We start from the raw sequence: 25173 nt of genomic DNA on the forward strand, positions 1-25173 counted from the left end.
TTTAGGAATTTATAAGGAAGTAATCACTTAGTAAGATGTATCACCCACTTCAAATGCTTCAATTATTCATCTCACTAACACATTGAGCTTAATTCTCCTCGGTGTCTAAATTGCTTCCTGATATTAATTTAAGGGCTTGAGGAGCGATCCTAACTCATTTAGGCCACTTGGTGCTGTTAAGACTTGTGAAATGTATTTCAGGAAAAGATGCAATTCAGCCGACATTTCAAAAATTGTTCAGCCCACAAACTTCTCACCAGCCTGTCCATTTACAAATTTCAGGCAGTTAAGACAGTAAGTTTAGTACATAATCCCTGCAACTATATAAAATACATTATTATTAGAAAAAAATTATGCAAGCCTGAAAATTTTGTTCTAGAAGCAAAGGGCAGTTTTGGTTTTTAGGGTTTTTTTTTTTTTTTTTTTTGGCAGTTATATAATTTTTTGAGATCACTTTCAATCTACTAATCTCCAGATTTGGGGGAATTTATTTTAATTTATTTATTTTTATTTTCTTGAACCAAATCCAAATTATTAGTTTTAGCTGGAATTCCTTCATTTTTTTAAAGCTTATAATCTAAATTTCTATAAAGAGGTATTATCCTATTTAGCCAAAATATTCATACATGAAATATGTATAATGCTATACAAATGTGACTATTACTTTAAATATAAAATATTAAATTGTAAGCAATAAATATTAGGTTAGGAACAAAACTGAGTTTGGAAAAAAATCTAGAACTACTTCCTGGACTTAATCTCTCCTTTTATAGATGCAGAGTAATCATCTATGCAAGAATAAATTTAGCTTAGAGGCTTTTCTTTCATATGTGGGCTAAAAGCCCACCCTTTGTCCAATAGAAATGAAAAGCATGTATATCTATTTCAGTCAGAAATGCAAAATATCTGTATTGGAAGTCCTTTATAGAAAATATAACCTTGAACTTTCAAATAAGCATGGTACTTTATAACTATGTTGCACCCTAGCAGCTAAGTCTTATGGTAGGTTCTCATTAAGTATTATCACATTTAATTCTTAATAAAACACTTGTTAAGAGTGTTAATATTATTGTATTATTTTTCAGATTAGAACACTGAGGCTTATAGAGTTTAAATGCCTTTCTGGAAATGATTTAGCTAGGGAGAGGCCAAGTGAGGAAAAAACCAGGCCACCTTATTCCAAAGTTGGAGCCCTTGATTCTCGCAACATTCTGTTCCTCCTGTCCAATTCCTATTGAAAGTCAAATTTTGTGAAAATGTACTTATTTAAGACTGTCTGGAAGTCAGGTAGTTATTTTATTTCTGTAAATATTCTGTTTCAACTTTATTAATATGCCATGCTTACAAATCATAATTTGATCTTTGTACAATTGCTTTAAAAGGAATTATCCTTCAATGTTTGATACCCACCTACACTGAGGATCATATTACAACTGGCATATAAAATACATAATATAGAGAAGATGTTGAAGATATCATCCACCCCATGGAAGACAGTCCTACTTTTTTGTTTTTTTAAATGAAGAACAATGTTCTTTTTCTTTATAAAACAATATGTCATTGAAGAAAAATTAGAAGAGAGTAGGAAAAATGAATGATAAAAGCACTCATAATCCCCAACATCCAGTGGTCACTAATGATAACCCTTTGAAGTGTAACTTTCTTGATCAGTTTAGTATGCTAACATATTAAAGAGCATGTTAGGTGTATTAGTCTGCTCAGGCTGCCACAACAAAATTTCACTTAAACAACAGAAATTTATTTTCTCATATCTCTGAAGACTAGAAGTCCAAGATCACCATGCCAGCAGGCTTGGTTTCTTGTGAAGCCTCTCTTCCTGGCCTGAAGATGTTGACTTCTTGCTGTGTGCTTGCATGGGGCCTCTTGTGTGCATGCATTGAAAGAAAGCTCTGTGTTTCTTCCTCTTCCTCCAAAGCACAACAATCCTAAGGGATTTGAACTCTGCTTTTTTTTTTTTTTTTTTAACCTCATTTAACCTTAATTACCTCCTTAAAGGCCCTATCACCAAACACAGTTATAGTAAAGATTAGACCTTCTGGAATGGATTAAAAAACACAATGCAAATATCCGCTGCCCACTTTCACCACTTCTATTCAACATAGTACTGAAAGTCCTAGCCAGAGCAATCAGGCAAGAGCAAGGAATAAATGGCATCCAAATTAGAAAAGAGAGTCAAACTATGTCTATTTGGTGATGATACAATCTCATATCTCAAAAATCCTAAAGACTCCTCCAAAAAACTTCCAGACTTGATAAATGAATTCGGTAAAGACTCAGGTTACAAAATCAATGTATACAAATCAGTAGCACTACTATACACCAATAATGACCAAGCTGAGATCAAATTAAGAACTTAATTCCATTTATAATAGCTACAAAAAAACCAAAATACCCAGGAATATAGCTGTTTGAAATTCTTGTTCTTTGATGCTGTAAAGAAATAGCACTTGAACATCAATTTAATTTTTTCAGCAAGGCTATTTTTACTTTCTGCAGAAAGGGTACACTTGCTAGCAGTTTCGCTACGAGAGTACACTAAAAAAAGAAAAGAGGGTCATTTATAACTTGACGCGTCTACCTTATTGCTGTGTCCGGTTTCCCTTGGTTGGAACAGGACTTCACATTCTGTATTTGTCTTGACTGGCTAGCAACTTAGAACTTTTTAAAAGAGGCAAAGGCAGAGGAGAACAAAGGGAGGAGGAAGTAACTTGTGGAATGCTGAGAAAGGTAAAAACACCTTCAAATAAGGAAGAGGCACAGGATATGACCTAATGCTTGCTTGGACTAGTATAAGCATGCCAGGGCAAATATTTAGGCTAAATTGTGGGCGCTAAGAACATAAAGTACATTGATTTCTCTATTACGGCTAGCAGACATTCAAGAATGTTAGCACAGGTCTTTGAATAAATTTTGCTTCTAAGACAAGTTACTATTTATTCTTAATTAGATGGGGGGGAAAGTCTTTGAAGAAGAACCTCTACTTTACTTTTTACATAGTTTACTAAGGAGGTGGCATATCTTAACAAGTTGAACTACAAAACACTGATGAAGGAAATCACAGATGACACAAACAAATGGAAACATATCCCATACTCATGGATTAGAAGAATCAGTATTGGAAAATGACCATACTGCCTAAAGCAATCTACAGATTCAATGCAATTCCTATCAAAATACCAATGTCATTTTTCCCAGAATTAGAAAAAACATGCTAAAATCCATGTGGAAACAAAAGAGAACCTGAACAGCCAAAGAAATCCTAAGCAAAATGAACGAATGAGGCATCACATTACTTTGCTTCAAATTATACTACAAGGCTATAGTAACCAAAACAGCATGGTACTGTTATAAAAGTGGACACATAGACCAATGCAACAGAATAGAGAACCAGAAAGAAAGCCAAATACCTACAATTAACTTACCTTCAATAAAGCAGACAAAAAATATACTGGGAAAAGGACACCCTATTCAATAAATGGTGCTAGAAAAATTTGATAGCCACATGCAGAAGAATAAAACTGGATTCCTATCTCTCACCTTATACAAAAAGTAACTCAAGATGAATTAAATATCCAAATGTAGGACCTGAAACCTAAAAATTCTAGAAGAAATCCTAGGAAAAACTCTTTTGGACATTGACCTAGGCAAAGAATTTATAACTAAGACCTCAAAAGCAAATGCAACAAAAACAAAGATAAATAAATGGGACTTAATCAAACTAAAAAGCTTCTGCACAGCAAAAGAAATAATCAACAGAGTAAATATACAACTTACAGACTGGGACAAAATATTCACAAACTATACGTCTGACAAAGAACTCATATCCAGAATCTGCAAGGAACTGAAACAAATCAGAAATTTAAAAAACCAAATAATCCTATTAAAAAGGGGTAAGGGACATCAACAGACATTTCTCAAAAGAAGATATACAAATGACCAACAAACATAGGAAAAAATGCTCAACATCATGAAACATCCAGGAAATGCAAAAACAAAAATAGATGTCGGCACAACTGCAGTGAAAACAGAGTACTTATACACTGTTGGTGGGAATGTAAATTAGTACAACCTCTATGGAAAACAATGTGGAGATTTCTCAAAGAACGAAAAGTAGACCTACCATTCTATCCAGCAATCCCACTACTGGGTATCGACTTAAAGGAAAATAAATCACCTATATCAAAACTACAACCTCATTTATCTATTTATTGCAGCACATTTCACAATTGTGAAGGTATTGAATCAACCTATGTTCCCATCAACTGGTAAGTGGATAAAGAAAATACCTACATAAAAAGGAACAAAATAATGTTTTTTGCAGCAAGCCAGATGGAACTAGAGGCCATTATCCTAAGTGAAGTAACTCAGGAATGAAAAATCAAATACTGCATGTTCTTTCTTATAAGTGGGAGCTAAGCTATGGGTATGCAAAGGCATACAGAATGGTATAATGCACACTGGAGACTCAGAAGGGGAGTGGGTGGGAGGAGGATAAGGGATTAAAAATTAACTATTATGTACAGTGTGCACTATTGGGTGACAGGTACACTAAAAGCCCAGACTTCACCAAACAATCTATCTGTGTAACCAAAAACCACTTATACACCTAAATTTATTGAAATAAAAGTAGAAGGAGAGAAGGAAGGGACGGAGGGAGGAAGGGAAGGAAGGAGGGAGGGAGGGAGGGAGGCAGGAAAAAAGAGGGAAAGGAGGGAAGTTCAGACATTCAACTTATGAATTTTGGGGGCACACAATTCAGTCCATACATTAGGTATAGAATAATACTTCATATACTGTGTAGTAACCTGATTTTTCGCTAACCATTATATTGTGTATATCTTGTCCTGACAAGAAATATTATCTATAATTTTATTGTTATTCTGATAATATGCGATGTACCATAATTTATTAAAATAAAACCTTCATTGTTGTATGTTGAGTACATTTGAATTTTCCTTAGTGTAAACAACATTGTCATGAGCCTTTTTGCAGCTACCAAATATTTGTCTGTATCTTGGATTATTTCCTGATACCATATTTCTAGTAGAAGAATTACCAAGTCATAATAGTAAGCGGGCTGTTAAGACTTTTTATATACATTGTCAAAATACCTTTCAGAAAAGTTATATCAATTTACATACTCAGTAGCAGTGCTTGAGACTGCAAGTTTCTTGAATCCTCACAAAAATGAATATTATTTTAATTTATGCCCATTTACTATGCAAACATTTTCCATTTGATGTTCCAATTTGCACTTCTATTTCTAATGATAACAGAGTTTTCTAATTTTTTTAGTCATTTGTATTTTCTCTTTTGAGATTGCCTGTTCATATCCCTTGTCTTTCTCTATTAAAAGGTTCATCTTTTTGTCATTGAAATATGTGAGAACTATTAACTCTGAGTGTCACATCTATTTCAAATACATTTTCAGTTTACTTGCTTTTTATTGTATATATATTTTCTGATATTTTTAATATTTTTGAACAACTTGTCTACTGAACTTTTTCACTATGATGTCTGCCCCTGTGGTTATATGTAGAAGAGGTGCCATAGTTAGTGTCCTCTTAAAAAAAAAAAAATCAGGGAAAAGCTTTTGCTTAGGTCTCAGTGTCAGAAACAGTGTGCTTCTCCAGAACAATGGTGTGTTTTTGTCTTACAAACACTGTGCATCTTATAATTCATTTTGTTTCTTTCTTTCCTCTGACTACAAGTAGAAACAAATTTATAACCTACCTCCAACAACTACATAAAACATGTAGTGTGGGTACTTCTGTAGGATAATACAAAGGATTATTTTCTTACATTTATTTCCACTCATCAAAGTTTCCTTAACTATTTACAATACTTTCCTAATATGTGTGCATGTGTGCATGCAGGTGCACGCATGTGTTGCAAGATGCTTCAAATGCCTTCAGATTTTAGAATATATTCATTTGACTACCCTTAATGGAGTCAAAATTTCATTATTTGATCAGAGATAATAAATAAAAGGAAATCAGCTTAAGTTTGAAGCCTTTTTTTTGAGACTTGGATATTTTTCCATGGTTTATAAACTGGTTTGAAGATAATTCTGCAAGCAAAGCTTTATAAATGAAAACACTTACATCATTAGAATAAATACTTAGAAACTCCAGAAAAAAATTAAGCACAAAAATTTTAATTATGGCTTTACATATATGTTTGAAATCAGCATTATACTTTCACAGATCAACTTGTAGCCATAAATTTGGCTTCTAATACACACATGCAATGTTTTCAACATACCTACATTCTATATGCATAACAATTCACAGTACTTAAATAGAAAGATTGTAGGTTTACCTCACTAATAAGAAGACTACATTAAAGAGTATACCAAATGATTGTATGGCTCTAATAAAAATCTAAATAGCCATAGAAATTAACTTTAGCTTTCAACTGTTTTAAGTGCAACAATGCAATGAAAATACATAATAATTCTAAATCTATTAGAAAGATTCCTATATATTAATAATCAGGTCAGGTTCAGTTACTTGGTGATTCACCTATCCTGAACAATTACACAGATATGACTATATATAAAACTATATATATAAAACTACATATATATATATAACTACATATGGGGTGTGTGTGTGTGTGTGTGTGTGTATAAAAGTTTACATTATGACCAATGAAAAGACTTTCAGAAGATGAACTCCACTTTATGTTAATAAAATCAAAGACCTTAGGTCCAGTTGAGAAAAACACTATAAACTCAGGGAAGGGTAAACAATGCCTACACGTCTCAGGATCATCTGTTCAAAAATATAATGAGGAAAATGGTATTAGAAAGAACACTGCTTAACATAATGTCCTACAGATTCATCCACGTTGTTGCAAATGACAGAATTTTATTCTCCTTTATGGCTGGATAGTATTACATTGTATACATACATTCCACATTTTCTTTATCCATTCATCCACAGAAAATAAGCCAGGCATAGAAACACAAACATCACACGATCTGACTCATATGCAGAATCTAAAAAGGTTGATCTCATGGAAGTAGAGAGTAGAATGGTGGTTACCAGAGGCTGAGAAGGACAGAAGGAAGGGAAGGAGTAGGAGAGGATTTTGAATGTTATCACCACAAGTAAATGATAAATGTTTAAAGTGATGCTAATTACCCTGATTTGATTATCATATAATGTATACATGCATTGAAACTTCACACTGTACCCCACAATATGTGCAATTATTATGTGTCAATTATAAATAAAATAAAACTTAAAAAAAGAAAAGACAGGATGAAGTTGAAGTTATTTTTTGATAACTTTACAATATTGTTAATATTCCTCATTGAGAAACTTCTCTAAATAACTCAATAGCTATTTGCTTTAAAAATTCATTATTTATTTTATGTAAATAAATTTGAGCCTAAAGTTCACAGTAATATTTTAGAGAACTGCAAGGCTCACATGGAATATTTACAGGGAGTATCTAAGGCAAGTGAGGAGGATTTCAATTACGTAAAAATTTAAAAAGTCCCAAACACCAAAAATATAAGCAACGTCAAAATAAAAGTGAAAAACTGAAACATACATATGACAGGCAAAGGGTTTTTACCATTAATATAAAAAGAGCTCTTAAAAAATCAGTGTGAAAAAATTAACATCCTGGTACATAAACTGGCAAAGATCGGATTCATAAAGAAAGTAAAATAAATATGAACAGAGCAAGTATTAATGTAAATTAAAACAAGATTCTATGTTTTAGTTATCAATACTCAATATTGTTGAAAAAGTATTGAAATCAGCAATCTCATTTACTGCTGGTACATTCAATGTGGTATTTCTGTAGAGAAATTTTGCTATGTGTATAAAGAATCTTAAACAGAAATTCATTGTTCTTGACATAGTAATACTACTCCTGAGAATCTAGTATAAGGAAATTTGCCCAAAGAGTTTTAGAAAGATGTTTTTACAGCATGATTTATAATGGGAAATTTGGGAATAATCTAAAGGTTCTATGGGTAAATAAATTAAGAAACAGCCATGCATTATATTTTAAAATAGCTTAAAACCTTATTTTCAAAGAATAGCATGAAACATAAGGAAAAATTTGTGAAGAATCTAAAGAAAAAAACACAATATAAAATACTATATATGGTATAAAAGCAACTTACAATTTTATTAACATAAAATTGTATATACATACATAAAAATACATATATGTATAATATATATGGCTTATTACACATCTATTTTCATGTATTTTTCAATTGGGACTTTTATTTGACTTCTCTGAATACAACAAAGTGCAGTGGAAAACAATTTTGTCATGAGCTAGGAAAAAACCCCAGAAACATCTACATCAATGAAAAGCCCAGGATTTCACTGTGAGTTGCATGAGTGAAAGGCTTGCAAAGCATGGTAGGGTCTCACTGGAAGAACAAGAATCAATGACAGGAAAACTCAATTTATAATTAAACTATTTTTATAATTGTTTGACTGAGTCATTTCCAGCCACAGGGTCTCTAATTGAATTTCCCACGTTAAACCTTTCATCTCTCCTATGGCTTCTGTAGGGAAAGCAACTTCCCTAATATCTCTTCTAAGTAACTCCTACCCATCCTTCAGATCTCAAATATCACTTCTTTCAGGAAGGCAGAAACCTACTCAGAACAGGTCAAGTTCCCATTTTATACAATACCTTCGCAGTTTTATCCTTCCCTATTGCTCTTAATTCCAACGTAATTTAATAATTAAATGGATGATTCATTGCTGAATGCCTTCTTCCCTCTTTCCCAGAACAAAAATTCTATGAAGGTAGAAATCAACCCCGTCTTGTTCACTACTCTGCCCCCAAGGCCCAGCAAATAACAACAGGCAGCACATTACTATGTGTCAAGTATTCTTCTGAGTTTTTTAGGTATATTAATTTATTTAATCTTCATAACAATCCTATAAGGGAGTTATAATTGTCTTCATTTTAAAAAGGGAGGAACTGAGGCACAGAGGTCCCAGGTCACACAACTAGTAAATGTCTGGGCCAAGATTCCAGCCCAAGCTGTCTGGCATCCTTAACCATGATCTATGCCTTCTCGTTGTAGGTACCCCATAAATATTTGAATAAATATTTGAAGAAATGAATGAGGAAGCACATTAGCAATAAAATGTGTATTTGCTATGAATTAAGCACCAGCAGAGACATGCCCTGTAACAGCTGTAGCTCATCATTTCATGGTCACCTGACCATAATAGATGCAGAGGACTCCAGTTCTGTAATAGGAATACCATGAACAAAGCTCCATAGACACCCTCATTAGAAATTCAATTATAATGATTTCTTTAGAATAATAGACTATTTCAGACTTTAGATTTTAGTGACAGAAATCTGAAATTAAAAGATTTGGAGAAAAGGCGTAAATGGTTTTATGACACATATATGCATCAACTCTAATTATAACAACTGACCAGCCACAAAGCTCTCCCTTTTTTGTATGCTCTTATTTCTTGTTGAAATCAGCTTTGAAAGAGGGTCTGTAATTGCAAACAAGTTGTGCAGAATAAACAAGCCATTATTGTAATGAGGATAATTCTTGCTGAGGATTATTTTTAAAAGCCAAATTATAGACTCCCAGTCTAAATTGTATCTGTTTTTTGTCACTCGCTTTCAAATTTGGTACTTATTTGCATTTTGCCTGACCTGCTAGTTAGAGCACAAGTTCACAGAGTCCCTTCTGATGCCATAATGAGCTAAGGTAATAACCACCACATAACTGTGTTCAACTGCATACAAGTGTTTACTTTTTACTGCTGTGCGTCTGCCTCCGAGATTTTTGAGATGCAATTATGCATTGCAAAATTTGCAAGTTGCCAGCCTTGCTTGGACTATTTTTGCTATGTTTCACATTTAAACTGCTTAAGTGTATAAGTGGAGGTATAAAACAGCCAGGTTTTTCAGACTAGAAAATTATTGTTACTTAAATGGCAGAATTTCTGCTCTGTGGTTTCCTATTTCCATGCCTTGCCTCGGCTACATATCTTTTTAACCATCTGTTTCTTTCTGGCGACCAGCTACAGGGAGGCAAGCAACTGTATCTGCATTACTATGTGGTTTGACATCTGGTATCTAAATCCAACCATGGTATTGATTTGTGAATTGTTTAAATATGAGATCATATTAGTTACACTTGCAGATCCCTCTTCATTAACATTTCTAACCCTGCTCATGCCAGAATTGCATGCCATTTGCCATAGAGAAAGAGTATGCATGTTTTCCTGCAGGTTGCATAGAATTTGGGTATGTGAATATGAAATTTTTTAAGTAACAAGAATATATTACACAAGAATTAAAATTGGAAATTTCAGATATGATAGTGAGAGGTGTTAACACACATCTCAATGTGCACATGCTCTTAAGTATTCCCAAGACCGCTCTTGTTGAACAAATTCAAAAACTGTTGAAATCATGACATATATCAATCTTTTTAGACAAAGATACTATTGACCCATGATCATTTGGAAAATGTCGCTGTTCTCTCTAGAAGGAAAGGATTCTACACTGTCTCCTCTTTCCCTTGTTGCTGAAAGTGTGCATGTGGAAAATGCCAACTAGGGTTAGGGTACAGGAGGATACCCCAGACCTCAGAAAACACCAAAACACTGAGGAAATAAAACAATGGCTTTGGTCTCATAAGCACCACTCATGATATAGTTTACAAATGATAGTCATGATGTTCCCAACAATCTCTTAATTCTTCTTAGTTATTGATTCCCATGCTTAATTAAGACCACTTGACAGTCCAAGTGAGCCAAGAACGATTCAGATGGAAAGTACAATTTTGCATTAAAAATCATCTCAGAAAAAGATGCGTGATTTTGCTACCATCCTGTTATATATAAGAAGAGAGACAGGAAATTGATTCTGCCCACGAAGGAGGCATAGAATCTACCTGGACCATGAGAGACCTCTTAAAATGAGTCCCTCTTTATTTCTTGCTTCTTCCAAACTCTCACTCTCTTAAACAGGTTTTGACATAATCTTGTAATTATCACCTCAGAAAGCAGACATGAGATCTGTTTAACAAACTACTTGGGAAATATTACTTTTCACATTCAATAGAAAAAGTATCAAAAAAAGCAAACTCCAAATAAAGTAAGGGCATATTTACCAGCTCCTTCAGCTGAAACTAAATTACCTTTAAATCTGCTTAAAGTTATTTTACTTACCTCGCATAACCTTTCCTATCTACTCACCCACACCCTTTATTGACCTAAAGAAATCATATTCATCCTTTATGATTCAGCTCAAATGTCATTTCATCTCTGAAGACTTCCTTGATTCTCCCAGCAAGAGTCAGGTGCTTTGACACAACTCTCCTTTATACTTGAAATACCTCTATGATACTGCCTATGCTTCTATTCAGGTGTGTTTAGATCATGTGCTTACATGACAGTACCAGTCAAGAACTGTCATAATAAGGTCATATAACAAACTCAGTAACACTACTAGCATAGAGCAGTAAGTGTGCTTTACTCACAGGTCTGGGGCTCAGCTAGATATTCTGTTTCAAGTGTTCCATGTGTTATCCAGGCTAGGGAGCAGATGACAAGGAGAAGCTTCTCTAAAGCAATAGCATGGCTCTTAAGCTTGGCTCAAAACTGACACACTCACTTCTGCCCACATATAATTGGCCAAAACAAGTCACATGGCCAAGTCCAAAGTCAAAGCATAAGAAAGTACCCTTCATCCATAATGAGTCCATGGTAAGAAGATAGATGCAGGGAAGACTGAAAACACTGAGGCATAAAATTAAACCTACCATAATGTCTACTACAGCAAACGTCACACATTCAGTAGAGATTCATTGGATGAATGAATAAATAGAACCCAAAACATTCAGAGTAAATCTCAAAGTTTGTGGAAATAAAATATGCCTTAAAAAAAAAACCTCAGTAATCAAATTCCTCTTTAGTAAGCTTTGAGTTATCAATTTAACCTTGTTTGGACTTAAGTACATGCATTTCTTGTTATGGTAACAAATTACCACAAATTCAGTAGCTTAAAACAATATAAATTTATTATCTTATGGTTGTGGAGGTCAGAAATCTGTGTCTCACTGGACTAGAATCAAAATGCTAGCAGGACTATATACCTTTTGGAGGCTCTGGGACAGAATCCTTTTTCTTTCTTTCTTTCTTTCTTTCTTTCTTTTTTTTTTTTTTTTTGTCTTTTTCATCTTCCAAAAGAGGCCCACATTCCCTGGTTCATGGCCCCTTCTATCTTCAAAGCCAGTGATGGCAGCCAAACTTTTCCATAGCATATTGCTCTGACACTCTTCTGTTTCTCCCTTCAACATTTAAAGGACTCTTGTGATTACATAGGACCCACCCAGATAACCCAGGAAAATCTCCCTATTTTAAATTTAGCTAATTAGCCACTTTAATATCATCTACAACCTTAATCTCTCTTTGCCATGTAACCTAACATATTCACAAGTTCCATGGAATAGAATATGGACATCTGAAGAGGGGAGGGGAGCAGATTTTTCTGTCTACCACATGGCTACAACATATTCTAATGAAAAAGCACAGATCCAGGAAGCAGTTCTAGTTTGAGTCCTACAACTAGCCAAAAATAGTAAATTGGACAAATCCCCTAAAATTTCAATTATTTCTGGTGAAATGAGGAGGTGGTTCTAGCTGATCTCTAGGGCCCTTTCCAACTCAAATTCCCTTGATTCTGTGAATATAGTACATCTAATTATACCTTAGAGTTAAAAGAGATTAAAGCCTAATTCATTAGCCTAAAAACAAAAATTCAGGAGAAAGCCTAGCAGTGTTATGGAAACATGGAGGAGGGTCATTATTAATCCTCTCTGGGTGTCTATAGGGGCTTCATGGAGGAGGTGAGATCTGAGCTTATACACCCCTGCAGTAAGGACACTGATATTCTGAGCATGGGAACCAGAGGTAGAGGGCACAGGAAATGAAGGGCACAAACCTTATAGGGGCACAAGCCATGTAGAGAATAGTGAGAAATCACATGTGGACAGAGCATAAAGAGGCAGGAGTAGAGACTGGAAGTGTAGCATAAGGTCAAATTGCATGCATTCTATGGAGAAAGGGGAGTAAATTTTTTTAGTAAGTAAGGAACAGGCATGGCAGGTGTATTAGTCCATTCTCACACTGCTAATAAAGACATACTCGAGACCGGGTAATTTATAAAGGAAAGAGGTTTAATTGACTCACAGTTCAGCATGGCTGGCGAGGTCTCAGGAAACTTACAATCATGGAGGAAGGGGAAGCAAACACGTCCTTCTTCATATGGCGGCAGCAAGAAGCAGTTCTGAGTAAAAGGGTGAAAAGCCCCTTATAAAACCATCAGATCTCATAGGAACTCACTCACCATCACGAGAACAGCAGCATGGGTGTAACCACCCCCATGATTCAATTACCTCCCACTGGTCCCTCCCAGGACAAATGGGAATTATGGGGACTACAATTCAAGATGAGATTTGGGTGGGGACACAGCCAAACCATATCAATAGGTTTTGTGTCTCTTACAAAGATAATGCAAGAATAATGAGAGAGGGCAGTTTTTTTAGCTGCTTTATTTTATTTAACATTTTAGCTAATAGTGTTGCATTAAACTAGCTTACCGGATACCACAGATTAGATTTTCTTAAAGATTTTAAAAGCCAAAGGAAAAAACAGTAAAGAATATTTGTGTATCAGCTCACCAGTGGTCTTCAAATGTAAAAAAATATTTATTTAGAATAAAAACATATTTTAAAACTATATTTTAAAAATAGAATTATACAAACTGAGTAAGTTCACCCACGTAGAGTTTAGAGAATTAAATACACTTCCAACCCAAAATTACACTCAGCCCCATGCTAAGTGAGCATTTGCTGTATTTATCAACTTCTTATTGACAAGTTGTTCTCAAGATTCCAATTCTGTAGGCTCCTGTTTATTCTCTTTGTTTTAGTAGTTACAGTCCAAACTCTGGGGTAGCTAATTGCCCATTAACATTATTTCATCTCTCACCAAAAACATAGATATCTTGAATGATGGGAATGTGTGATTTTAATTGAATCTCTCACTTTTATCTACTGAAGAAGTATTTAGATTAGATAGGACACTTTTCTTTCTGTCTCATCCTTTTTTCTGCTCTCTTGAAGATTTGAGCCTCTCCCACAGGACAGCAGAGTGGAGTCCATGGAGTTCCTCAGAGCATTCTTGAGACAAACCATCTGGACTCAAACCTACCTCCAGTATTTGTGTGACACTGAGCAAGTTACTTAACTACTATATGTCTTAGTTTTTTTCATCGTAAAATAGGGATAAAAGTAATACACACTTCAAAGGGTTGTAATAAGTGTTAGATAAGTCAATATCTGCAACAAGCCTATGCTTAGAAACCAGGCATTATGAAAAGTGTTTATTAAATAAAACCTCCTGGATTGACAGGTATGTGAGAAAGAAAAACTCCTTACCTGCTTAAGCCCCTAGAGTATTTTCTGTTACTTATGCCAGAATATAATCTTAGTTGATACATGTGCCAGATAAGGCTTTTCAAAATCAGGCCTTTTAGTTCCTTTCTAATCTCATTTCTCTTTACTCTTTTGCCTCTCCACTTCCTATGCCCAACTTCTCACCTCCGGACACTTGCCCTAAGCACCCAGAGTCACACTGTTACACCTCCCATTATCCTTAAAGACCTACACTTCACCTTCAACATCACATCATTCAGAAAGCCTTTCTTAACTTTTATTCAACACACTATGTTGTACTTATTTCACTACATGTATGTTTCTTTTATTAAAGTGTCAGTGCGCTGAGAAATCAAAGAAAACACAAATGGAAAAACATCCCATGCTCATGCAAAGGAATAATCAATATCATTAAAATGGCTATACTGCCCAAAGCAATTTATAGATTCAATACTATTCCTATTAAATTACCAACGACAGGTATTCAATTAGGAAAAGAGGAAGTCAAATTGTCCCTGTTTGCAGATGACATGATTGTATATCTAGAAAACCCCGTCGCCTCAGCCCAAAATCTCCTTAAGCTGATAGGCAACTTCAGCAAAGTCTCAGGATACAAAATCAATGTGCAAAAATCACAAGCATTCTTATACACCAATAACAGACAGAGAGCCAAATCATGAGTGAAGGCCCATTCACAGTTGCTTCAAAGAGAATAAAATACCTAGGAATCCAACTTACAAGGGATGTGAAGGACCTCTTCAAGGAGAACTACAAACCACTGCTCAATGAAATAAAAGAGGATAGAAACAAATGGAAGAACATTCCATGTTCATGGGTAGGAAGAATCAATATCGTGAAAATGGCCATACTGCACAAGGTAATTTATAGATTCAATGCCATCCCCATCAAGCTACCAAGGACTTTCTTCACAGAATTGGAAAAACCTATTTTAAAGTTCATATGCAACCAAAAAAGAGCCTGCATTGCCAAGTCAATCCTAAGCCAAAAGAACAAAGCTGGAGGCATCACGCTACCTGACTTCAAACTATACCACAAGGCTACAGTAACCAAAACAGCATGGTACTGGTACCAAAACAGAGATATAGACCAATGGAACAGAACAGAGCCCTCAGAAATAATGCTGCATATCTACAACTATCTGATCTTTGACAAACCTGACAAAAACCAGAAATGGGGAAACGATTCCCTATTTAATAAATGGTGCTGGGAAAACTGGCTAGCCATATGTAGAAAGCTGAAACTGGATCCCTTCCTTACACCTTACACAAAAATTAATTCAAGATGGATTAAAGACTTACATGTTAGACCTAAAACCATAAAAACCCTAGAAGAAAACCTAGGCAATACCATTCAGGACATAGGCATGGGCAAGGACTTCATGTCAAAGACACCAAAAGCAATGGCAACAAAAGCCAAAATTGACAAAAGGGATCTCATTAAACTAAAGAGCTTCTGCACAGCAAAAGAAACTACCATCAGAGTGAACAGGCAACCTACAGAGTGGGAGAAAATTTTTGCAATCTACTTATCTGACAAAGGGCTAATATCCAGAATCTACAATGAACTCAAACAAATTTACAAGAAAAAAACAACCCCATCAAAAAGTGGGCAAAGGATATGAACAGACACTTCTCAAAAGAAGACATTTATGCAGCCAAAAGACACATGAAAAAATGCTCATCATCACTGGCCATCAGAGAAATGCAAATCAAAACCACAATGAGATATCATCTCACACCAGTTAGAAAGGCGATCATTAAAAAGTCAGGAAACAACAGGTGCTGGAGAGGATGTGGAGAAATAGGAACACTTTTACACTGTTGGTGGGACTGTAAACTAGTTCAACCATTGTGGAAGTCAGTGTGGCGATTCCTCAGGGATCTAGAACTAGAAATACCATTTGACCCAGCCATCCCATTACTGGGTATATACCCAAAGGATTATAAATCATGCTGCTATAAAGACACATGCACACGTATGTTTATTGTGGCACTATTCACAACAGCAAAGACTTGGAACCAACCTAAATGCCCAACAATGATAGACTGAATTAAGAAAATGTGGCACATATACACCATGGAATACTATGCAGCCATAAAAAGGATGAGTTCATGTCCTTTGTAGGGACATGGATGAAGCTGGAAACCATCATTCTCAGCAAACTATCACAAGGACAAAAAGCCAAACACCGCATGTTCTCACTCATAGGTGGGAATTGAACAATGAGAACACATGGACACAGGAAGGGGAACATCACACACCAGGGCCTGTTGTGGGGTGGGGGGAGGGGGGAGGGATAGCATTAGGAGATATACCTAATGTTAAATGATGAGTTAATGGGTGCAGCACACCAACATGGCACATGTATACATATGTAACAAACCTGCACATTGTGCACATGTACCCTAAAACCTAAAGTACAAAAAAAAAATTATCAATGACATTCTTCCCAGAGCTAGAAAAAACTATTTTGAAATTCATATGGAACCAAAAAAGAGCCTGAATAGCCAAGGCAATCCTAAGCAAAAAGAACGAAGCTGGAGGCATCACATTACCCAACTCCAAACTATATTACAGGGCTACAGTAACCAAAACAGCATAGCATAGCACAAAAACAGGCACATAGACCAATGAAACAGAATAGAAAGTTCAGAAATAATACCACACATCTACGATCATCTAATCTTCAACAAAGCTGACAAAAACAAGAAAGAGGGTAAAGACTCTCTATTCAATAAATGGTGCTGGGATAACTGGCTAGCCATATGCAGAAGATTGAAGTTGGACCCCCCTCTTACACCGTATACAATAATTAACTCAAGATGGATTAAAGACTTAAATGTAAAACCCAAAACTATAAAAATCCTGGAAGACAACCTAGGCATTACCATCCTGAAAATAGGAACAGGCAAAGATTTCATAACAAAGACTGCAAAAGCAATGACAACAAAAGCAAAAATTGACAAGTGGGATCTAACTGAACTTAAGAACCTCTGTACAGCAAAAGAAACTATCAACAGAGTAAACAGACAACCTACAGAATGGGAGAAAATATTTGCAAAATACGTATCTGAGAAAGGTCTAATATCCAGCATCTAAAAGGAACTTAAACAAATGTACAAGAGAAAAACAAACAACTCCATTACAAAGTGGGCAAAGGACATGAACAGACACTTCTCAAAGAATACATACATGCAGCCAACAAGCCTATGCAATAAAAAGCTCAATATCACTGATCATTAGAAAAATGCAAATCAAAACCACAATGAGATACCATCTCACACCAGTCAGAATGGCTATTACTAAAAAGTAAAAAAAAAAAAAAAATAGCAGATGCTGATGAGGTTGCAGAGAAAAGGGAACACTTACCCACTGTTGGTGGGAGTGTAAATTAGTTCAGCCATTGTGGAAAACAGTGTGGCAATTCCTCACTGAGCTAAAAACAGAACTACCATTCAACCCAGCAATCCCATTGCTGGGTATATACCCAGAGGAATATAAATCATTCTGCCATCAAGACACATGCACGTGAACGTTCATTGCAGCACTATTCACAGTAGCAAAGACATGGAATCAACTTAAATGCCCATCAATGACAGATTGGATTTTAAAAATATGGTACATATACACCATGGAATACTATGCAGCCATAACAAAGAATGAGATCATGTATTTTGCAGGAATATAGATGGAGCTGGAGACTATTATCTTTAGCAAAACAATGCAGGAACAGAAAACCAAATACCGCATGTTCTCACTTACAAGTGGAAGCTAAATAATAAGAAATTATGAACATTAAGAAAGAAACAACAGACACTGAGGTCTACTTGAGAGTGGAGGGTGGGAGGAGGGAGAGGAGCATAAAAGATAACTATTGAGTACTGGGCTTAATACCTGGGTGAGGAAATAATCTGTATCAAAAAAACCCTGTAACACAAGTTTACCAATGTAACAAATCTTCACATGTACCCTCAAACCTAAAATAATAACTTAAAAAATTAAAAAATAAAATAAAAAATAAAGTGTCAGCTCCTCCAGGGGGATAAATGGGTCTTTCATTTATCTTTAACGTCTGGCACAGCAACTGGCACAGGATGATTATCAGCAAATGTTGGGTGAATGAAGGGATCACTTTACACAGATTCCTGCCATCAGGCTTTAATTGCTAAGTTGTTAACAGTTTAATCTGTGCTTTTTAAAAAAAAAAAAAAGTGAGAGACAAGGAAGCAAAATGTGGTAAATGTTTTAAATTGCCATACTCCATTCGTTATCAATATTTTATTCTTGTATTTGAAAGGCTCTTCATATACAAACTTTTTAAAAAATGATTTTACGTATGAGGCCACAGAAAATTAAGTTTATTTTAAAATACTTTTTCAAAATCTCATCTCTGTGAAAAAATCCAAGAAGATTAAGAACCTTTTTTTTCTTCAAACGAATTCAATTTTGTCCTTTAGTTTTGCAGTGCACAGAATAACTTTCAAGTTTCTATTACATTTGAAGTGGATTTTTCCCGAAATTGTAAAATATCAGTATCAACAAGACAAATGATGTTTGAAGTGCTTTACACATGATAATTTAGCTTTGTGCGGGTTTTTTGTTTCTGCTGTTGTTTTTGTTTGTGTGGGTGGTTTTTTGTTTTTGTTTTGCTACCCAATGTCAATAATAGCATCCAGTTGACTTGAGACTTTTTATAGCTCTCTGCAAGCCTTCCACACTTTTCTGGTCTCAGTTATAGCTATCTCCACCATGCTCATCAAGACTCCTAGCTCACCACCTTGCTCTCTCAATTCATGAAGTCTTTGCTCTATCAATTATTTCTTCTCTTTTCTATGTCTTCAGACTTGCCCTTTCCATTAACTCCTGCCTGTCAACAAATTCTGTCTCCGTCTGGGATCCTTAGAAACAAACCCTTAGACAAGAAGTCAGGTACAAGTATTCAGATAGGGGATGGCAATGTGACACAGGAAATGGAGGAAGTCAACAAAGGGGTGTTACTAATCAAGTTTCTAATCAAGTAAGAGGATACAGTGTGCACCTGCAGCTATACCTTCTTGGGGACTCTGGCAGACAGAACACAGTGTAGGTCTCAGAATTACCTGCAGGGACATGGTGAGAGCTCAGGAAACACGAAAAGGCCACCAGTCATGTCTACTATTCCCACTCCGAATGCCACTTCTGCCTACTGTTAATGTCTGTCCTTTCTCCTTACGTTCCAGCCAGTCTTTTGGAAAGAATAGCTTTTTAAATTGTCTTTTTTCCTCACTTCCTATTGCTTCCTCAAAATGTTGCCATCTAGCCATCCCTTTTAGAAACACCCCAACATTGTTCTTTCCAATATTTCCCTCTAAGCAATCCATTAGACCCTTTGGATCCGTTAGCTTGATTTCTGCTACATACTGCATCCTTTCTTCTCAAATCTCTCTAGTTCACTGTTTCTCAGGTCACCTATCTCAGTTCTCCTCTTGTCTCCTTGAAATATCTCTGCCTCCTTCGTAAGTTTTTTTGTTTGTTTGTTTGTTTGTTTTGAGATGGAGTCTCGCTCTATTGCCCAGGCTGGAGTGAAGTGGTGTGATCTCAGCTCACTGCAAGCTCTGCCTCCCGGGTTCACGCGGTTCTCCTGCCTCAGCCTCCCGAGTAGCTGGGACTACAGGCACCTGCCACCACGCCCGGCTCGGCCTCCCAAAGTGCTGGGATTACAGGCGTGAGCCACTGAGCTCGGCCCTTCACAAGTTTCTTATATTTCCTCTTCTCACTGTTGGTGATCCCCAGGGCAGGGTCTGACTTGGCATTTTCTTCTTCACCCTTCATTCATTTTGTCTTGGGTGAGCTCAGGCCCACCCCAAGCTTCCACTGCTACTGAGAGTCTGAAGACTCTCTTCTGAAATTCAACAGCAAATCATTTATTCATTTGCTGACTAAATATTTCTCAATCTACTATGTAAAATAAAACGTGTCAAGAGATGAATCATAGGAACAATAGTAAGTTTTCATCACATTTATATCTCCGAAGTGTAAAATTTTGTCACCATTAAGTTATGACTATGTTTTTTAAACAGAAGTTTGTCTTTTTTTTTTTTTTTTTTGAGGCGGAGTCTCGCTCTGTCGCCCAGGCTGGAGTGCAGTGGCGAGATCTCGGCTCACTGCAAGCTCCGCCCCCCAGCTTCACGCCATTCTCCTGCCTCAGCCTCTGGAGTAGCTGGGACCACAGGTGCCCGCCACCAGGCCGGGCTAATTTTTTGTATTTTTAGTAGAGATGGGGTTTCACCGCGTTAGCCAGGATGGTCTCGATCTCCCGACCTCGTGATCCACCCGCCTCGGCCTCCCAAAGTGCTGGGATTACAGGCGTGAGCCACCGCGCCCGGCCAGAAGTTTGTCTTTATGTTTTTATTTTAACGCTCTTTTTACATCCTCCCAGCCCCTGATAAAATTAATTTTCATTGTTTTACTTGCAGCTTGCTGTTTCAGTGACAACTTTGTAGTATTCAAAATAAAGCTGAATGCCTAGTCTAATTTTAGATAAACAAAAGAGGAAAAAACATTCAAAAAAGGGGAGAAAATTTGTTACAATCGAAAACATAAACAATTCACATTTAAAACTGGAATTCTGTTTTGTTGTTGTTAATGCATATCCTCACAAGTATTTCTTTTTTTTTTTTTTTTTTTTTTTTTGAGACAGAGTCTCACTCTGTTGCCCAGGCTGGAGTGCAGTGGCGCGATCTCGGCTCACTGCAAGCTCCGCCTCCCAGGTTCCCGCCATTCTCCTGCCTCAGCCTCCCGAGTAGCTGGGACTACAGGCGCCCGCCACCGTGCCCGGCTAATTTTTTTTGTATTTTTTAGTAGTGACGGGGTTTCACCGTGTTAGCCAGGATGGTCTCGATCTCCTGACCTCGTGATCAGCCCACCTCGGCCTCCCAAAGTGCTGGGATTACAGCCTCACAAGCATTTCTAAGTATTAACAACTAGAAGCAAGTTCAGTTTGCTAAACTGCATGAATGGTCTGCACATTAAATAACTGAAGGTTAGAGAAATAAACACATCTTAAAATTCCTCTCCAATAAACCCAAAGAAAAACTACATGCCATCAAATGACACAGTTGGAGATACCGTTTCCGAACCTAATATAAATTGTTAATGTTTTATACCTCAGGACTAACTGTCACGGTTAGTATTTAAACAGCCTCAGTCAATGGGAAGAACTGAAATGTTACTTTTCTCCATGTAAAATTTTTTGATTTTTTATTTGTCTTGAATAATATGAAATGCTACAGTTCCCCTGTAATGCCTGTGAACTGAGTTATTAAATAAATGACTCCAGCCCTGGGCAGCAGTGGGCCATGACATGCAGCTATTTGCACTCACAATACAAATTCAGCTGGATGGATGAACCTGGCACGGTACATCCTCATTGGGATGTTCGTTAGCCTCACTTTACAGCTGTCAGAAATGATATCTGTTATTCAGCCCAGACTCGGGCTCTGAGAAATAATTCTAAAGCAATTGATGATAAAACATGGGAAATTATTTGAGAAAATGCAAACCTATTTGAAAAGCTGACAAACCAAATGTAAAAAAGAAAATCAGTCTTGGAAGATTAAAATGTAATAATAAAAATAATAATTACAGATTAGAGCCAGACAAAGGATATGCACTCAACCTTACCTAAGAGAGTCCTGTGACAGTTTATTACACTAGTCCCCAAGCCACACACTTAATTTGTTTCTAAGCCTGCATCCTATCCCTGTGAGTTACTCAAGTATATAAACCTCACTGTGTTCATCGTGCTTCTCAGGTGTTATATGCATTTCAATGTTCAGTGGAGGTTTGGAGCCTCACAGGTGCTGCCATGTACATTCCAGATAATTTCAGGGATTTAAAGAATTGAAACTGGCTTGTCGTTGGTACTCAGCAGCCCACCAAGACTTCTCTATCCTTAGAACTCCTATAAATATTTTATCTCCATTTGACAAAATCCATCTCTTTTTATCTTTCTTATCATTAGTGTCTCCTCCTTCCCACTAGAATTACAGTTTTGGTACAGCTGAGAATGTGCTTTTTTATTTCTCCAGCTCAGTGCTTGAAGTAGTGTTGTTCACTGATTGGCTTTTAATAAGTTGTTTAAAACCTTTAATATACAGTTATTCAAAGCAATAAAAATGACAATGATGCCCCTGTCCACAGTCCTTCATCTCCAAGGAGGCCATCTTGTCCCCAAAGTCTTTACATTGTTCAATAGAAAAGAAGTTTTCCCCTATCATCTGGTGAATTAAATGTCAACTCCAATATTCCTGTTGGCAAAAGGAATCTTGCCAACAGCTTCGAATTCCTGAATCATTCCAAAGTATTTCTGTACTCAGACATGTTTAGATTCATATTTTGATTCACCTTCAATATATAATATCATTACCATTATAGCCAAATTCAACAGGTATTTTGATAATATATTCATAGCCTTTTAAAAGAAATTTCAGTATATTCGGGAGGCGGGGGGAACACCTTTTAAAATGAGTGGGCTTGTAGCATTTTCAGCACAATGTTTTCTGAACAGCAACTGACCTGAAATATCTCCACATAGACCATATTCAACCTTTAACAAGATGTTTCTCAAGAAAACAGCACCCCAGAAACACATACATGTGTGAGGACACACATACCACTCACACACAAAACACTGTTTTTAATAGCCAAGGGCACTTTGGCACAATGTGGGGCGGTGGTTGTCAACATAAACAGATGGTCAAAGAAGTGGGCAAACACTTCGTGTGAACTAGTTCCATAAATGAAGTTTTTTTTTTTTTATTTCATTCTAAATGCCATACTTACTTAACCAGCTTTCAGACAAGATGATACATGTAGCCAGTTGGAAAGAGTTTCCTGCCAGGCTTCTGTGTTTTTATGACAAAATTAAAAGTCCACAGATGGAATAACTCAAAGCTAATTCTTACAGAGTTTGTTTAGTTAGAATGGGGTGGGGAGAGAATACCATATTGCTTCAAATTAAAGCCACATCTACAAAATGAGAGACTTTTAATTGGGGAGGAAAGATGTAGAAACAGCTTTTTAAAGAAGTAACATGTCTGTTTTTTAAACGAGTGGAATTATTTATCCATTAAAATAGCAACTTTCCCCAAAGAGTTATAGGATCATCTAGGAAATTCCCAATTCCAAACTCCACTCCCAAATATCTCAGCATCCTTTCAACCAGAGCTTTGAAAAGTGCCACTTTGGCTGCCTTCTAAAGATAAACAATCTTCCCATCATGTCTTCACTAGCCATTACATCTTGAAACCCAAAATAATGACTCCTGCATGAGAATTATGGGGGAAAAAGGTGCTGTCTGAGGAAACATAGAAGAGACCAGCTGTCTTGGCATTGTGTGTTCTGTGAAAGATTTGTGACTTTATTAGAATATTTAGCTGATGTCTTTAGTGAGAAAAAATAGAACTGATGTTTTATCAAACATAATGGCCCACGATAAGGCATGAAAGGTATACAACGTTAACTACTGCAGAAAAATAGAGAGAAAGAACCTACAATGAATAAAAAATCTCTTATAGTAGCCCTGTCAAATGGAATATATTATCCAATATTTCAATTAAAAAAACAAACTCAGGCATGTAAAATTCACTTACAAAATCTAAACTCTAAAAATAAATTTTATGTACAGCTTTTTCAATTTCAGTGCAGTAAATAAGCACTCAGAAGTCCAAATGTTAAAGAAAAAAGATGTAGTTAATAAAATAATTGTTTTCATCTACAAAATATAAAAAACTTTATTTTTGCCAATTAATTAATTTGATATAATTAGTTTGCTTGTGTCAGGTAAATCTCAGTGTCTATGTGCTATATAGAGAGTAAATTTATATACCAGCTTTTATTTATCTTCCGGAAATACACATACTTATTTCCACAAAAGACGTTTTTCACAGCCAAAGTTGGGGGAAGGGGAGTTCCTAGCGTAAAACTATGCACATTTGCGAGGAAACAGCTGCTCTTCTTCCAAGATTCCACTCTGCTCCCCCAGACTCACAGAGCCTGAGTAAGCTCTAAGCAATGCTGTATAAATTAGGACCTCAAAGAAAACAACCTCTACCTAGCATCCAGCAGTTAAAGTCACAGGTTCTAAAGTGTTTCATTCCCACAGAGGTCTGAGTGAGTAGAACAAACCGAATCAGAAGTTCTTATATTACTTACTGAGTGCTTCACCTGTGATTTCAACTTCTTTATGGAGAAAATTGCCCTTTTAGCTTATATTTCCTATTTTACATGTGATTATCTTTTAGGAGTTCTTTTTAGTGATTTTATTTGTTTCCTCTAGGCTACTTACCAAAGAATCCAGGCAGCATCCTTGCGGCAGTTCAGCATATTTTTAAAACCTCCTTGACATTAGAAAAGGGCTGTTTTTAAATCTCTATTTATTATTTGAAGAAATCATTACAAGGTTCACTTAAAATTAACATTTAATACAATATGGGTTTTATCAAAACAAGTTGCAATATTTTATTTCTTATTTGAAAAGTGTTCTGTAGACATTAGTGTGCCAGGAGAGGCAGACTTTGGATATGTTTTGATAGTTGAAGAAGCATCAGGTCTTCAAATAAAAAAACAGAAGCCATCTCTGTGTTATGTGGCTCTTAATAGAAATGTAGATAGCACTGAGAATGGGA

The 25173-nt window shown here is 36.0% G+C and overlaps 1 protein-coding gene and 1 long non-coding RNA gene across 3 annotated transcripts in view; one reads left to right on the plus strand and one right to left on the minus strand.

The window, feature by feature from the left end:
• LOC107974268 (uncharacterized) overlaps positions 1 to 25173 on the minus strand; it is a 353723-nt gene that overhangs the window by 114137 nt on the left and 214413 nt on the right. Inside the window, exon 3 of the long non-coding RNA XR_010156300.1 lies at positions 13239 to 13335. This is a non-coding gene — a long non-coding RNA (uncharacterized LOC107974268). The remainder of the gene's footprint in view (positions 1 to 13238; positions 13336 to 25173) is intronic.
• NAA11 (N-alpha-acetyltransferase 11, NatA catalytic subunit) overlaps positions 1 to 25173 on the plus strand; it is a 264061-nt gene that overhangs the window by 114052 nt on the left and 124836 nt on the right. The window lies entirely within an intron of this gene.

The sequence above is a fragment of the Pan troglodytes genome, chromosome 3 (assembly GCF_028858775.2).
Source record: "Pan troglodytes isolate AG18354 chromosome 3, NHGRI_mPanTro3-v2.0_pri, whole genome shotgun sequence".
Taxonomy (NCBI): domain Eukaryota; kingdom Metazoa; phylum Chordata; class Mammalia; order Primates; family Hominidae; genus Pan; species Pan troglodytes.